The following is a 14,054-nucleotide window of genomic DNA, read 5'->3' as shown; positions in this document are numbered from 1 at the left end:
ACGCGACGGGTGTGCTGAACCGGCTCGAAGTGGAGGTTCGCCATGTTGACCAGCATCTTGAGGACGAGGATCAGCGCCTGGCGCGCGAGTAGCACCGGCTCGAGGTCGCCGTCAACCTTTGCTCGAGGCCGCAGAACGACGGTGCGAAGCCGTACAAAATCGCGAGCGGGAACTTCTGGCTTCACTCGCCGTCCTCGAGCGGCAAGCCCAGGCGCGTGGAGCCAGCTTGAGCGCTTCAATAGAAGAGCCACCGATGCACGAAGTAGGGCTTCGTGCTCTCGAGGACAGCTGGCGCTAGAGGCGTCTGAGCAAAGCCTGGAGCATGAGTGGCTGGAGGTGATGCGGCTCCAAGTAATGGCCACGGAGGCTTCTCAGGCCTCCTGGGAGGCGGAGGTTCAGATCGAGATCAACGAGGGGGTCGCGGCAGCCCATCGGGCCCTCATCAAGGACCATCGTCAGAAATTGAAGCTTCAGGAGACCTGTTTCTGTGCACGGCACGAAGAATTGAGGGGCAAGATTGACAACCTCAAGGGGAAGCTGGCCGAGGCAGAGAGGCGCCAGAAGGCCGCGCTAGACGCCCAGGCCGCGGCCGAAGCCGAGCTAGCATCCCTTTATCAGCAGGTGGGTGATGTCACCACCCTCACAGAACGAGCAGCGGACGAGGCTAGCCGAGGTCGGTGCCTGTAACACATGCACTCCGAGATGTTCTGCGACCTCGAGCAAAGGGCTCGTCGCGCATTGAACTACGCTAAGAGGGATAGCGTCTCCAGCCCGCTTGTGCCCAACGACGCCGGTTACCTTGCCTTCTTCACCAGGATTGTGAAGCGGCTAGAAGGAGGCGCGGAGAGGGTGCGCAGACTCATGGAGAAGGAGAGCCGTGATCTCCTGGCACGGGTGTCGATGCACATTTTCAGTAACCTCCTTCGCTCCGACATTGATTTCGACTTCGAGGCCCTGGGGGATTGGGTTGAGGACCATCTGGATGATATGATCGCGCAGTTCATCCCTGATGGCCATGAAGACCATCATGAAGCCGGAGGGCATAGTCGTTGTTTGACTGTTTCGCCAACGCGGAGCATGGGGCTTCCAATTGGGCGTGGAACGGCGCACCGGGAGACTCCGGGGCGTGTACATCCCAACTCGTTATTATGTGAGAGTTCCTTGGGTAGAACTTCTGGAGTTGCTGGATGTTCCAAGCGTTTGGCACGGGGACCCCGTCCTCTGTCTACAGGCAAGCGGTGCCAGGCCTGGAGACGCGGGCAACCCTGAATGGGCCCTCCAACATGGGCGAGAGCTTGTGAAGGCCCTCCCTGGAGAGGACCCGCCTCAGGACGAGGTCTCCGACTTCGAGAGTCCGGGAGTGGATGTTGCGGCCGTGGTAACGCCGCAGGGCCTACTGGTACCTCGCAGCATTGCGGGAGGCTAGGCAACGAGCCTCCTCGCCGAGCACGAGATCGGTTCCCCTTGCGACATCCTAGTGCGCCACATCGAATGCTAAGACCCATGGGGAACCAAGCTTGATCTCAACTGGAAGCACCACCTCAGCCCTGTAGACGAGGAAGAATGGAGGTTCATCGGTGGGCTTAGTTGCAATGGTGCAGATGGACCACAACACGGGCTGCATCTCATCCAGCCAGCCCCTGGCACTGGCCTCAAGCTTCTTATTGAAGCTTCTAGCCTTGAGGCCCCTAAGGACCTCCGTGTTGTCACGCTCGACCTGGCCGTTGCTCCGTGGGTGCACCAGCAAAATGTAGCATATCTGCATTTGAAGGTTAGTGCTACCTCTTGAGCTTGTGTTGGTTTTCCCTTGAAGAGGTAAGGGTGATGCAGAATAGTAGCGTAAGTATTTCCCTCAATTTTGAGAACCAAGGTATCAATCTATTAGGAGGTAACACACAAGTCCCCTAGTACCTGCACAAACAAACAAGAACCTCGCAACCAACGCAATAAAGGGGTTGTCAATCCCTTCACGATCACTTACGAAAGTGAGATCTGATAGAGATAATAAGATAAATATTTTTGGTATTTTTGTTGTATAGATTGGAAAATAAAGATTGCAAAATAGAAATAGCAAATTGATAGGAAAATAATATGACAGAAGATAGACCCGGGGGCTATAGGTTTCACTAGTGGCTTCTCTCAAGATAGCAAATTCTACGGTGGATGAACGAATTACTGTCAAGCAATTGATAGAAAAGCGCATAGTTATGAGCATATCTAGGCATGATCATGTATATAGGCATCACGTCCGCGACAAGTAGACCGAGGTGATTCTGCATCTACTACTATTACTCCACACATCGACCATTATCCAGCATGCATCTGGAGTATTATGTTCATAAGAACAGAGTAACGCATTAGGCAAGATGACATGATGTAGAGGGATAAACTCAAGCAATATGATATAAACCCCATCTTTTTATCCTCGATGGCAACAATACAATACGTGCCTTGCTGCCCCTACTGTCACTAGGAAAGGACACCACAAGATTGAACCCAAAGCTAAGAACTTCTCCCATTGCAAGAAAGATCAATCTAGTAGGCCAAACCAAACTGATAATTCGAAGAGACTTGCAAAGATATTAAAATCATGCATAAAATATTTCAGAGAAGAATCAAATATTGTTCATAGATAATCTTGATCATAAACCCACAATTCATCGGATCTAGACAAACACACCGCAAAAAGAAATACATCGAATAGATCTCCAAGAGAATCGACGAGAACTTTGTATTGAGATCCAAAGAGAGAGAAGAAGCCATCTAGCTAATAACTATAGACACGAAGGTCTATGGTAAACTACTCACACATCATCGGAGAGGCTATGGTGTTGATATAGAAGCCCTCCGTGATCGATTCCCCCTCCGGAGGAGCGCCGAAAAAGGCCCCAAGATGGGATCTCACGGGTACAGAAGGTTGCGGCGGTGGAAATAGGGTTTCGTGGTGCTCCTAGATGTTTTCAAGGTGTATGGGTATATATAGGCGGAAGAAGTACGTCGGTGGAGCTACGAGGGGCCCATGAGGGTGGGGGGCATGCCTACCCCCTGGGCACGCCTCCCTGCCTCATGGCCTCCTCTCTTCTTTCTTGACGGAAACTCCAAGTCCCCTGGATCACGTTTGTTCCAAAAATAACTCTCCCGAAGGCTTCATTCCGTTTGGATTCCATTTTATATTCCTTTTTTGTGAAACACAGAAATACGAAAAAAAGACAGCAATTTGCACTGGGCGTTTGGTTAGTAGATTAGTATCGTTGTCAAAACCGGCGGATCTCGGGTAGGGGGTCCCGAACTGTGTGTCTAAGGTTGATGGTAACAGGATACAAGGGACACGAAGTTTTACCCAGGTTCGGGCCCTCTTGATGGAGGTAATACCCTACGTCCTGCTTGATTGATATAGATGAATATGAGTATTACAAGAGTTGATCTACCACGAGATCATAATGGCTAAACCCTAGAAGTCTAGCCTATATGACTAAGGTATTGAGTATCCCCTATCCAGACTAAGTCCTCCGGTTTATATAGACACTGGGGGGATTTAGGGTTACATAGAGTCGGTTACATAATATGGAGTCCTCATAGTTGTTCGCCAAGCTTACCTTCCACGCCAAGGATAGTCCCATCTGGACACGGGTACAGTCTTCGGTCTTCATATCTTCACAGCCCATCAGTCCGGCCCATAGATAACAGGTCGGACGCCCGAGGACCCCTTAGTCCAGGACTCCCTCAGTAGCCCCTGAACCTGGCTTAAATGACAAGGTATCCGGCGCGTAGTGCTGTCTTCGGCATTGCAAGGCGGGTTCCTCCTTCCGAACTCCTGAATAGTCTTCGGACAAATTGATTGTGTCCGGACCTATAACACACACCGCACACAATCGTAGGGAGAATATAATAACACACGAGTCCCATCCACTAACAACTTTAGTAATGTGATGTCACGCCTGTCCGGTTATAATTTCGAACCATTTTTCACCCCACGTTTCGAGACGTGGTTGTCATTAGCACATCTTGTCAAAGTAGAGAACATGTCCCCTTATCACGGGATTCTCATCAATATGGGCGTGGGTAACCCAACCGTGTCGTTTACACAGCCTTGGGAGCAGGCAAATTTTAAGGAGAATGGGGGGCGTTCGATATTCACCACCCTTATAAGGAGATAAGATTCCTCCTTCTTCCCCCACACTTTCCTCCTGCATCTCCGTCCTTGAGCTCTAGCACCCAAGTTCTCATTCCCCTAGTCTCGAGAAAGCACTCAACCATGTCCAGATCCGGAGGTCAAGGCAAGTGGATGGCCTCCTCCGTTAAGGAGGAGAACGTCGCCGAGCTTCGGGCGGCTGGGTACCTGGCGAAGGAAATCGCACACCGTCTTCCAGCCCGGGGACAGATCATCCCCACACCGAAGCCCAATGAGAGGGTAGTGTTCATCCCACACTTCCTCCGCGGGCTAGGGTTTCCACTCCACCACTTGGTCTGCGGGATTATGTTCTACTACGGGATAGATTTCCACAATCTATCCCCGAACTCCTTCCTCAATATCTCGGCGTACATCATCGTGTGTGAGGCCTTCCTCCGCATCCACCCCCACTTCGGGTTATAGATCAAAACCTTCAACGTGAAGCCCAAGGTGGTGGACGTACAGCATGCAAAGTGCGGGGGAGAAATGGTGAGCAAGCTCACCAATGTTTCTTCGCCAAAAGGCACATTCATGGAATCTGTCAAGGAATGGCAGAAGCTATGGTTCTACATCACCGAACCCCGCGATGCCACCTGGGCCGCAGCTGCCGAATTCAACTCCGGCGCTCCCGTGCGGCTCGCCTCTTGGGTCGAGAAGAGCCCAAACTGGTGTCCGTTGGATCAGCTGATTGCGCTGCAAACGTGCATCCAAAGCATGATCGATAGGGATATCAAGATCGTCGACATAATCCAGGTGATGCTGGTGCGCCGGATCCTCCCCTGCCAGAGCCGAAGCCGTCCTCTATGGGACTTCAACCCGAAGAAACACCATACCTTGGTGAGGTTCTTCGAAACGACTCATGAAGATGCCTGGAAGTTGCTTTTGAAGGGCAACAAGATACCGCCGGCCACCGATTCGAATTGTGGCCACGACATAAATAACCTCCCCAACGAGGTATGTTATTTTTAACACATCCCTTACTTGCTTGTTTCAAGGGTGGTATCTAATGCTTTCATTACCATTGCTTTTTCAGTACTGGTTGAAGCAAGAGAAGAAGATTCGGTGTCCGGATCCCCTGCCCGAGGAGCCAGTCACCCCGCGCTTAGAAAAGATGCTGGAGCCGGCGCCTTACAAGGCACTAGAGAAGAAGGCCACGGGAAAGGCCAAGGGGGTCCGGAGTGGCCCCCGCCGCAAGGGCACTTCGGACGCGGTGTCCGAAGACAAGGCCCATTCCCCCACTGCCGAAGACGACGTGGATGAGGAGGAGGAGAGCGACTCTCCCGCCGATGGGGGGAGGAAGAAGAAGGCGGCCTCCACAACTCTGGAGGCGGAGGCGCCCAAAAAGGGGAAGGGCTCCCTAGCGGGTAACTCCACATGAGATGTGGATGACAGTCCAGAGAGACGCCCCCGCGATAAGCCTCTGGCCGCATCATAAGTACTAATACCTTATCCGCCCATAAAGCTCCTCCTCATTGTATTGAAACGATTGGCAAATGTTATTGTTGTCCGGCCCATAACAGCTCCCAGCGATCTTCGTCGGGAGGCTCGCTGGATTCCAAGGCGATGGCCAGCGACTCCCTGCCAGACGCACACTCCCCCAAGACCAAGGAGGATGTGGAGGTGCTGTCCTGGAGGACTGTCTTAGGTGGGGGAGAGGCTCAGGCGGCGCCTGAAGGCGAAACCTCCATCGCTGAACACCAAGGGGACTCAATCCCCAATGAGACTGGCGGGGAGGGCCGTACATAGTTCAACCCTCAACCGGACTCAATTCCGGAGACCGAGGCGGCTCCGGAATCCAGTACGCACCCTCCTTCGAAATAAGGGGGATGCCTGTTGCGCCAGTGGCCCCTGTCCAACCAGGGGCACCGGATAACCTGCTGGAGGCGCTATGAGGCGCTTCCATTATGGATGACCACCATGCCCTTATGGGCATGGTGATTGAAAAGGTTCAGTCCACCAAGAGCGGATTAACCGAAGCCTGCAGCAGCTTGCTGACAGGTTTTGAGGTAAGAGACGCCGAACAAGGAGAAAATCCTAGTGTAGACTAGTTTCCCCTGAGACACTGTCCGGTGTTCGGAAAGAAAAAGCCGGACGGAGGATCAATCTCGTTTTAACAGGAAACTGACTTAATTTTTCTGAAATGCAGGCGTCATTGCTAGCCGCGGCCTCGCATACTGCCGAAGTTTCTGGATTGAAGCAGAAACTAGCGGAGGCCGAGGAGGAGCTGGGCCAAGCGAATAGGCATCTCCAGGAGAAACAAGGTAAGCAATAACCTGTTATATATTCGAAAAGAAGAAAATTGTATGTGATGACCAGAATGCCATGATTTGTACAGAAGCGACGACCGAGGTCAAGGCCCTGAGAAAGGCCCTGGCCGAAGCCGAGGGGAAGGCTGTCCAATAGCAAGCCGCCCGTAAGAAGTTTAAGGCTCGGGTCAGGGAGGTCCAGCAGGAGCTCCAAGACGTGGTGAAGAAGTTTGAAGCTTTGGAGCACGAGGCGTCCGCCCGAGAGGCCAAACTTACCAAGGCTCGTCAGAGCGCAGAGGCTGCACGGAATGAGGCCCGGGATGCTCTCCATGAGATCCAGGAGGCGAAGAAGATCGTAGCAAGCAAGGCATTTAACATGCAAAGCAAGTATGTGGAGAGGAAGTACCTTTTACTAACACGGATTTGGAGTTGCCCAGGGACTTTTGTGGATCTTCCGCGCAGTGTATCCGATGCTGCGGAGTTCTTCCGAGCCAGGGAATGGGATTCTTCAGAGAAGCTATTCTGGTCGCAGTATGCTATGCCAGAACAACTGGTGGCCTTTTCTGATCAGCTGAAGCAGTTGGTCGAGCTGCATAGGGTGGCCGAACTGGCCATGAAGGATTTCATAATCTGATTATGGCCGGCCGAAGCTATACCTAGTAGTTATTTCGGCCTTGTGAAGCAGGTGGTGGAGGCTTGTCCGCCGCTAGACATCATCAAGCGATCCGTCTGCATCGAGCATGCCCGCATGGCCTTCGCTCGTTGCAAGATGTGGTGGGCAAAGATGGATGTCGTCGAGGTGGCCAGGGGGCCGCCGGAGGGCAAGGAGCACCGCACACCCGAGCAATATTTTGAAGATGTTCTGGAGGGGTCTCGACTTATAGCAACACAGTGCGGGCAGGATGTTATTCTTGAATGAATACATCCAGGTTTTGCCTTGTATAAACAAATCCGCTTTGTAATATATAATTTTTATTATGTTTTGATTGTTTCCTCCTGTGCGGTCGTGTTGTATGAAATCTGAGGGTTAACCAGTCGTCGGCTTTTGCCCTCGCGTGGGTAGTACGGAGGTGTTCGAGATGGGATCTAAACAATCTTGATCCAATTATATGGTCCTTGAAGGAGTTGTTTAGCGCAACGAACCAGGCAACCACACTATGCGGCTTGAACGCCCTCACTTAGCCATAGGAGTTTTATAATAAAACGTAGGCGCAGCCCCTGGTATACGAACCAAAGTGTTGTCAGCGTCTGATCGGGAAGTACTGATCCTTCACAAAATGCAGAAAAATCTCCAACGATTTGAGACTTTCGAACAGCTCACCAGCTCTCACCGCCTCATGACAGTCAGTTTTCAGTATTCTCTACTGATCTGCTCATCTGGTTTAGACCAGGACACAATCGCAGTAGTTCTCCATTTACTACCCTAGACGATGTAGCGGAACGTAGGGTAGCAAGCACAGGAGCCGGGCAACCCAACTAATGACCAAAGACATGATTCGGAGCCAATGCATAGAATGCTAAATTTGGGGTGCCGAACTATACTTATAGGAAGTGTTCGGACTTTTGTTGTCGTAGTGTAAGGTCCTATAAAGCCCCTGGTAAACATCAGACATACCAAAGTGTACGGGTGCTACCTGATGGGGTTATCGACAGGGAATGTCAAAAAGAAAAGAGAGAAAGAAAACAGACAAGACGTAAAGGTAAAAAGCTGGGGTCCTAAAGCTCCATCTACAAACTTTTTTCATTGTAATGTAATTAGTACGTCAAGGCGCATTGATACAAATAATGCAATAAGCAATAGGCTATTTAACATGCCGAAACCAGGGGAGAGCTACATATGGATCCTGGAAAACAGGTAGAGTTATCGTTAACGGAGTCACCTAAAAAGTTCCCCTGGGCGCGCCTCCCTACCGCGTGGCTTCCTCACTTATTTATTGACTTAAACTCCAAGTCTCCTAGATCACGTCTGTTCCAAAAATAACTCTCCCGAAGGTTTCATTCCGTTTGGATTCCGTTTGATATTCCTTTTCTGCGAAACACGGAAATAGGCAAAAAAAAGCTGCAATTTGCACCGGGCCTTTGGTTAGTAGGTTAGTACCAAAAATAATATGAAAAGGTATATTAAAGCCCATTAAACATCCTAAATAGATAATATAATAGCATGGAACAATCAAAAATTATAGATACGTTGGAGGCGTACAAGTTAGCACAATATAACCTGTAGAGGTTGCTTGTAAACTGGGAACCGTTTTCGGTGATGATGCGGTTGGCGACACCGAACCGGATCACGAGGCCCTTGATGTCTCTACTTGGTGCAGAATTTTTGGCTAGCAAAGATGGGGGGCAAGCACCACATGTTGAAGGATCTATGACAATATAACTTCTGTGTGAATATGAACAAACATAAACCATTATGTTGTCTTCCTTGTCCAACGTTAAAAATTGGCATATAATATTTTGATGGGGGCTCACAATGACAAATGATTTCCATGATAGTGTATTTATATGTAAGTTCTCTTCCTTATACTAATTATTCGTGAATTGCTTGTACGACCAATATTGTGATTGTCAAGCCTCAAAAGATTTCACTTTCTAAACCCAATGTGAAGCTACCACTAGGCATGATATGATTTCAACTTCATGACATTCAATTTATTCAACAATTTACTCAGAGGGAATAAGTAAAGCACAAGAGTAAATGACATAGAAAAGAACTTTGTTGACGGGATGTGAATGCCGCTTACCTAGCTTCTCTGGCAACTATTTGACGACTCTATTTTATTTAAAAACTTTCATATCTAAGTACTTTATTAAAACAACAAGCAAAGCAATATAAAATGACATTCTAAGAAGAGCACACATCTAGTGAAGAAGCAAACACTTAGGCTCAACCGATACTAACCAATAATTGTTGAAGAAGAAAGGTGGGATGCCTACCGGGGCATCCCCAAGCTTAGATGCTTGAGACTTCTTGAAATATTATCTTGGGATGCCTTGGGCATCCCCAAGCTTGAGCTTTTGTGTCTCCTTAATTCTGCTCATATCACGGTTTTCCTAAATCTCAAAAAGCTTCTTCCACAAAAAATTCAACAAGAACTCATGAGATAAGTTAGTATAAACTAATGCAAAAACCTTATCATTCTCTACTATAGAAAATCACTAAAATTATTATTCAACATTGCATACTAAATGCCTCTGCATATTTAATACTCATGTCCTCAAATATAATCATTAAACAAGCAAATATATGCGAACAATGCAAACATAACAGCAATCTGCCAAAACAGTACATTCTGTAAAGAATGCAAGAGTATAATGCTTCCCTAACTCCAAACATTATGAAAATTTACCACACTGAATAAAATTTATCAGAGCTCATTTTGCAAAAAGTTTCAGAATTTTATCACATTCTTTTTGAACATTCTGTAAAGTGTGCTGTAATCTGTACTCCAACCATACTTCTGCTACTCAAAAAATTCTAAAAAATTAGGACAACTGAGAAATTTGTCTATTGGTCTTCTGCATAAAGAATCAGCATTTTATCATGCTTCAGTTAAAAATGAGAATTGTTTTCCTGAGTGCAAAAATTTCTGTTTTTCAACAAGATCAAATCAACTATCACTGTAAGCCACCCCAAAGGTCTTACTTGACACTTTATTGAAACGAAAGCAATAAAACATGATTACTAAAGTAGCCTAATCATGTGAACACACAAAAACAGTAGGCAAAAGTGTTGGGTTGTCTCCCAACAAGCGCTTTTCTTTTATGCGTTTTAAGCTAGGCATGATGATTTCGATGATGCTCACATAAAAGATAAGAGTTGAAACATAAAGAGAGCATCATGAATCACATGGCAAGCAAACTTAAGTCTAACCCACTTCCTATGCATAGGGATTTTGTGAGCAAGTAATTTATGACAACAATAATCAACTAGCATAGGAAGGCTAAACAAGTGCAACTTCAAAATTTTCAACACATAGAGAGGAAACTTGATATTATTGCAATATGTAAAAGCATATGTTCCCCTCTCATGGTAATTTTCAGTAGCATCATGAATGAATTCAACAATATGACCATCACATAAAAAAAATCATGATACATAAGCATAGAAATTTTGTTACTCTCCACATAAGAAAATTTATTCTCATGAATATTAGTGGGAGCGAACTCAACAAAATAACTATCATGTGATTGAAAATTAAAATCATGATGACAAGTTTCATGGTTATCACTATTCCTTATAGCATACATGTCATCACCATAATCATCATACATAGGAGGCATGCTTTCATCATAATAAATTTTCTCATCAAAACTTGGGGGACCAAAAATATCATATCCATCAAATATAGCATCCCCAAGCTTATGGCTTTGCATATTATTAGCATCATGGATATTCAAAGAATTCATACTATCAACATTGCAATCATGCTCATCATTCAAATATTTTGTGCCAAACATTTCATTGATTTCTTCTTCTAACAATTGAGCACAATTTTCCGGACCATCATTTTCAAGAAATACATTATAAAGATGATCAATAATATGATGCAAGTAGTTTTCTTTTATAAACCAAACTAGTGATAAAACAAGAAACTAAAAGATTTGATTGCAAGATCTAAAGATATACCTTCAAGCACTCACCTCCCCGGCAACGGCGCCAGAAAAGAGCTTGATGTCTACTACGCAACGTTACTCTTGTAGACACGTGTTGGGCCTCCAAGCGCAGAGTTTTGTAGGACAGTAGCAATTTTCCCTCAAGTGGATGACCTAAGGTTTATAAATCCGTGAGAGGTGTAGGATGAAGATGGTCTCTCTCAAACGACCCTGCAACCAAATACAAGAAATCTCTTGTGTCCCCAAAACACCCAATACAATGGCAAATTGTATAGGTGCACTAGTTCGGTGAAGAGATAGTGATAAAAGTGTAATATTGATGGTAGAAATATATTTTTATAATCTGAATAAATAAAAACAGCAAGGAAGCAAATAGTAAACGGGAACAAAAACGGTATCGTAATGCTTAAAAACAAGGCCTATGGTTCGTACTTTGGCTAGTGCAATCTCTCAATAGTGCTAACGTAGTTGGATCATATGATTATCCCTCAAACTGTAACGAAGAATCACTCCCGAGTTCCTATTAGCGGAGAACAAAAGATAGGAATTGTTTGTAGGGTACTAAACCACCTCAAAGCTATTCTTTCTGTTCGGTCTATTCAAGAGTTCGTACGAAAATAACGCAAAGCTATTTTCTCCATTCGATCTATCCTAGAGTTCGTACTAGAATAACACCAAAGAAAATTCATATTCATAATACTCAATCCACACAAATAACTATAAGAGTGCCCCAAGATTTCTACCGGAGAAACAAGGAAAAGTACGTGCATCAACCCCTATGCATAGATTACCCCAATGTCACTGCGGGAATCCGCAAGTTGAGTGCCAAAACATATATCAAGTGAATCAATACGATACCCCAATGTCACCACAAGTATTCACTTGCAAGACATACATCAAGTGTTCTCAAATCCATAAAAGTATTCAATCCAATAACCACGAAATCTCAAAGGGAAAAACTCAATTCATCACAACAAGATAGAGAGGGGAAAACACCATATGATCATATTAACAAAGCCCGCGATATAGATCACAAGAGAGAGAGATTAAACACATAGCTACCGGTACAAACCCTCAGCCCCGAGGGTGGACCACTCCCTCCTCATCGTGGTGGCCGCTAGGATGATGAAGATGGCCACCGGAGCTGATTCCCCACTCCAACAGGGTGCCGGAATGGGTCTAGTTTGGTTTTCGGTGGCTACGGAGCCCTGCGGTGGCCGAACTTCTGATCTAGGTTAACCCCGAGGGGTTTCAGAATATTTGGGAATTTATAGTGCAAAGAAGGGGTGCGAGAGGCCACCGAGGTGGGTACAACCCACTTGGGCGCGCCAGGGGGCCCTGGCATGCCCTGGTGGGTTGTGCCCCCCTCGGGGCACCCCCCAGGTGCAGCTCTGGCCCATCGGGAGTCCTCTGGCCCATAAAAAATCCACAAAAAGTTTTGTGGTGTTTGGACCCCGTTTGATATTGATTTTCTGCGATGTAAAAAACAGGCAGAAAAACAGCAACTGGCATTGGGCACTGGGTCAATAAGTTAGTCCCAAAAAATTATATAAAGTTGCTATAAAATGATTTTAAAACATCTAAGAATAATAATATATTGGCATGAATACTTCCTAAATTATAGATACGTTGGAGACGTATCACCTGGAAACTTATTACGATGGATCACCTCTTCTTGTCTGTATACAGGGCAGTGCTGATGTTAATAAGCAAGCATGTGTTGTCTCGCATGGTCGCACTCTCTAGACCTATTCCAACATCCTTTGCAGGGTATTCAGGATGGATACTAGTGTTCTAGCGCGAACACCTTCTCCCTGGTTCAGTATTGATAGTCTTGGAGAAAACTCGCTCTTCCTTGGACTAAACTATCCAATGATGGTGAAAGGCGATCCAGATGCTATTGACACAACGTTACTACCATTTACGAGAAGCAAATATATCTATACCTTGAACATTGCTATGATTCCCTACCATGGCTATCACAATATGGGTATTGAAATAGGCCGCTGCAGCCTGGATGATCAGTCATGCGTTGGTCTCGAGATTGATAGTAGCTGGACCTTCCCAGAGAATCACTTCTGGTTCAAAGCAAGCGTTTCCAATGCCGACGAGTGGTTGAGTTGAAGTTCATTTCATCGCTTTATTATTTGTTGTGTGAGAAAAACTTTACTTTACTAGAATGTTTTGTTGGAAATGATCTATAATCCAACATGTATCCTCATTGTTGTTGTGGGTTGATGACTTGTTGTATGTAATCAATGGTACATTTCATATGCGTCCATCAACTCACGCCTGCTAGTGGTGTCCATATGAATAGTGCTAGTGATTTTAGTTGCAAAAATTAGATAGTGCTAGTGATTTTTAGCTACATATTTTGACAAATCGTAGTGTTACAAGGTTGACAAATGGCAATGTTACTAGATAAACAAATGTGAATCTTTCCAGTTTGACAAATGGCAACATACCCAATATGACAGATGCAAATCTTACCCGATTGTTTCCACATGGTTGCACACGGGTCATCCAAAACAACCGTTTGCGTTGAAGGGATGCACAAATCCTTCTCGGCACATTTACCCTTGGCTTCCTAGGGAAGCTGTCGGTTTGCATACGGGTGTTCTAACTAAAACGTTTGCGATGAGTGTTTTATATTTAAAAACCATTGACGTTATTTTAAAAGAAAATCATTTGAAAGGCATGTACATTAAGAGAGAAACACACAAGTTCATTCAAACCATATCTTTCATTCAGTCACACTGCAAATTTATATTCATACGATCGAGAATTCGAGATACAGTATTAATCCCCCAAAAAACTATTTCCGGCGGCGGCAGAGGTGGCGTGTCGCGCCGTCATTGTCGTCCTCCGGGACACCGTTGTTGAAGTCTTCAAGGTAGCACAAAATGTTCTTCACATGTATCATGTCGTCGCGCGATCGACGGGCGGGGCGCGGGAGGACGGCAACTAGCGCCGCTGAGAGGTAGCGATCGACGGCAGCGTCCCATGCCGCTGCGGCCGGC

At 46.3% G+C, this 14,054-nt stretch overlaps 1 pseudogene; it reads left to right on the top strand.

The window, feature by feature from the left end:
- Nucleotides 1-253: 253 nt before the first annotated feature.
- On the top strand, nucleotides 254-1,426 carry LOC147976126 (uncharacterized; annotated as a pseudogene).
- The last annotated feature ends 12,628 nt before the right edge of the window (nucleotides 1,427-14,054 follow it).

The sequence above is a fragment of the Triticum urartu genome, chromosome 4A (assembly GCF_056163025.1).
Source record: "Triticum urartu cultivar PI428250 chromosome 4A, HENAU_Tu73, whole genome shotgun sequence".
NCBI classification, from domain to species: Eukaryota; Viridiplantae; Streptophyta; class Magnoliopsida; order Poales; family Poaceae; genus Triticum; species Triticum urartu.
Note: the sequence above shows the minus strand (reverse complement) of the source record. Positions and strands in the feature narration are given on the sequence as shown.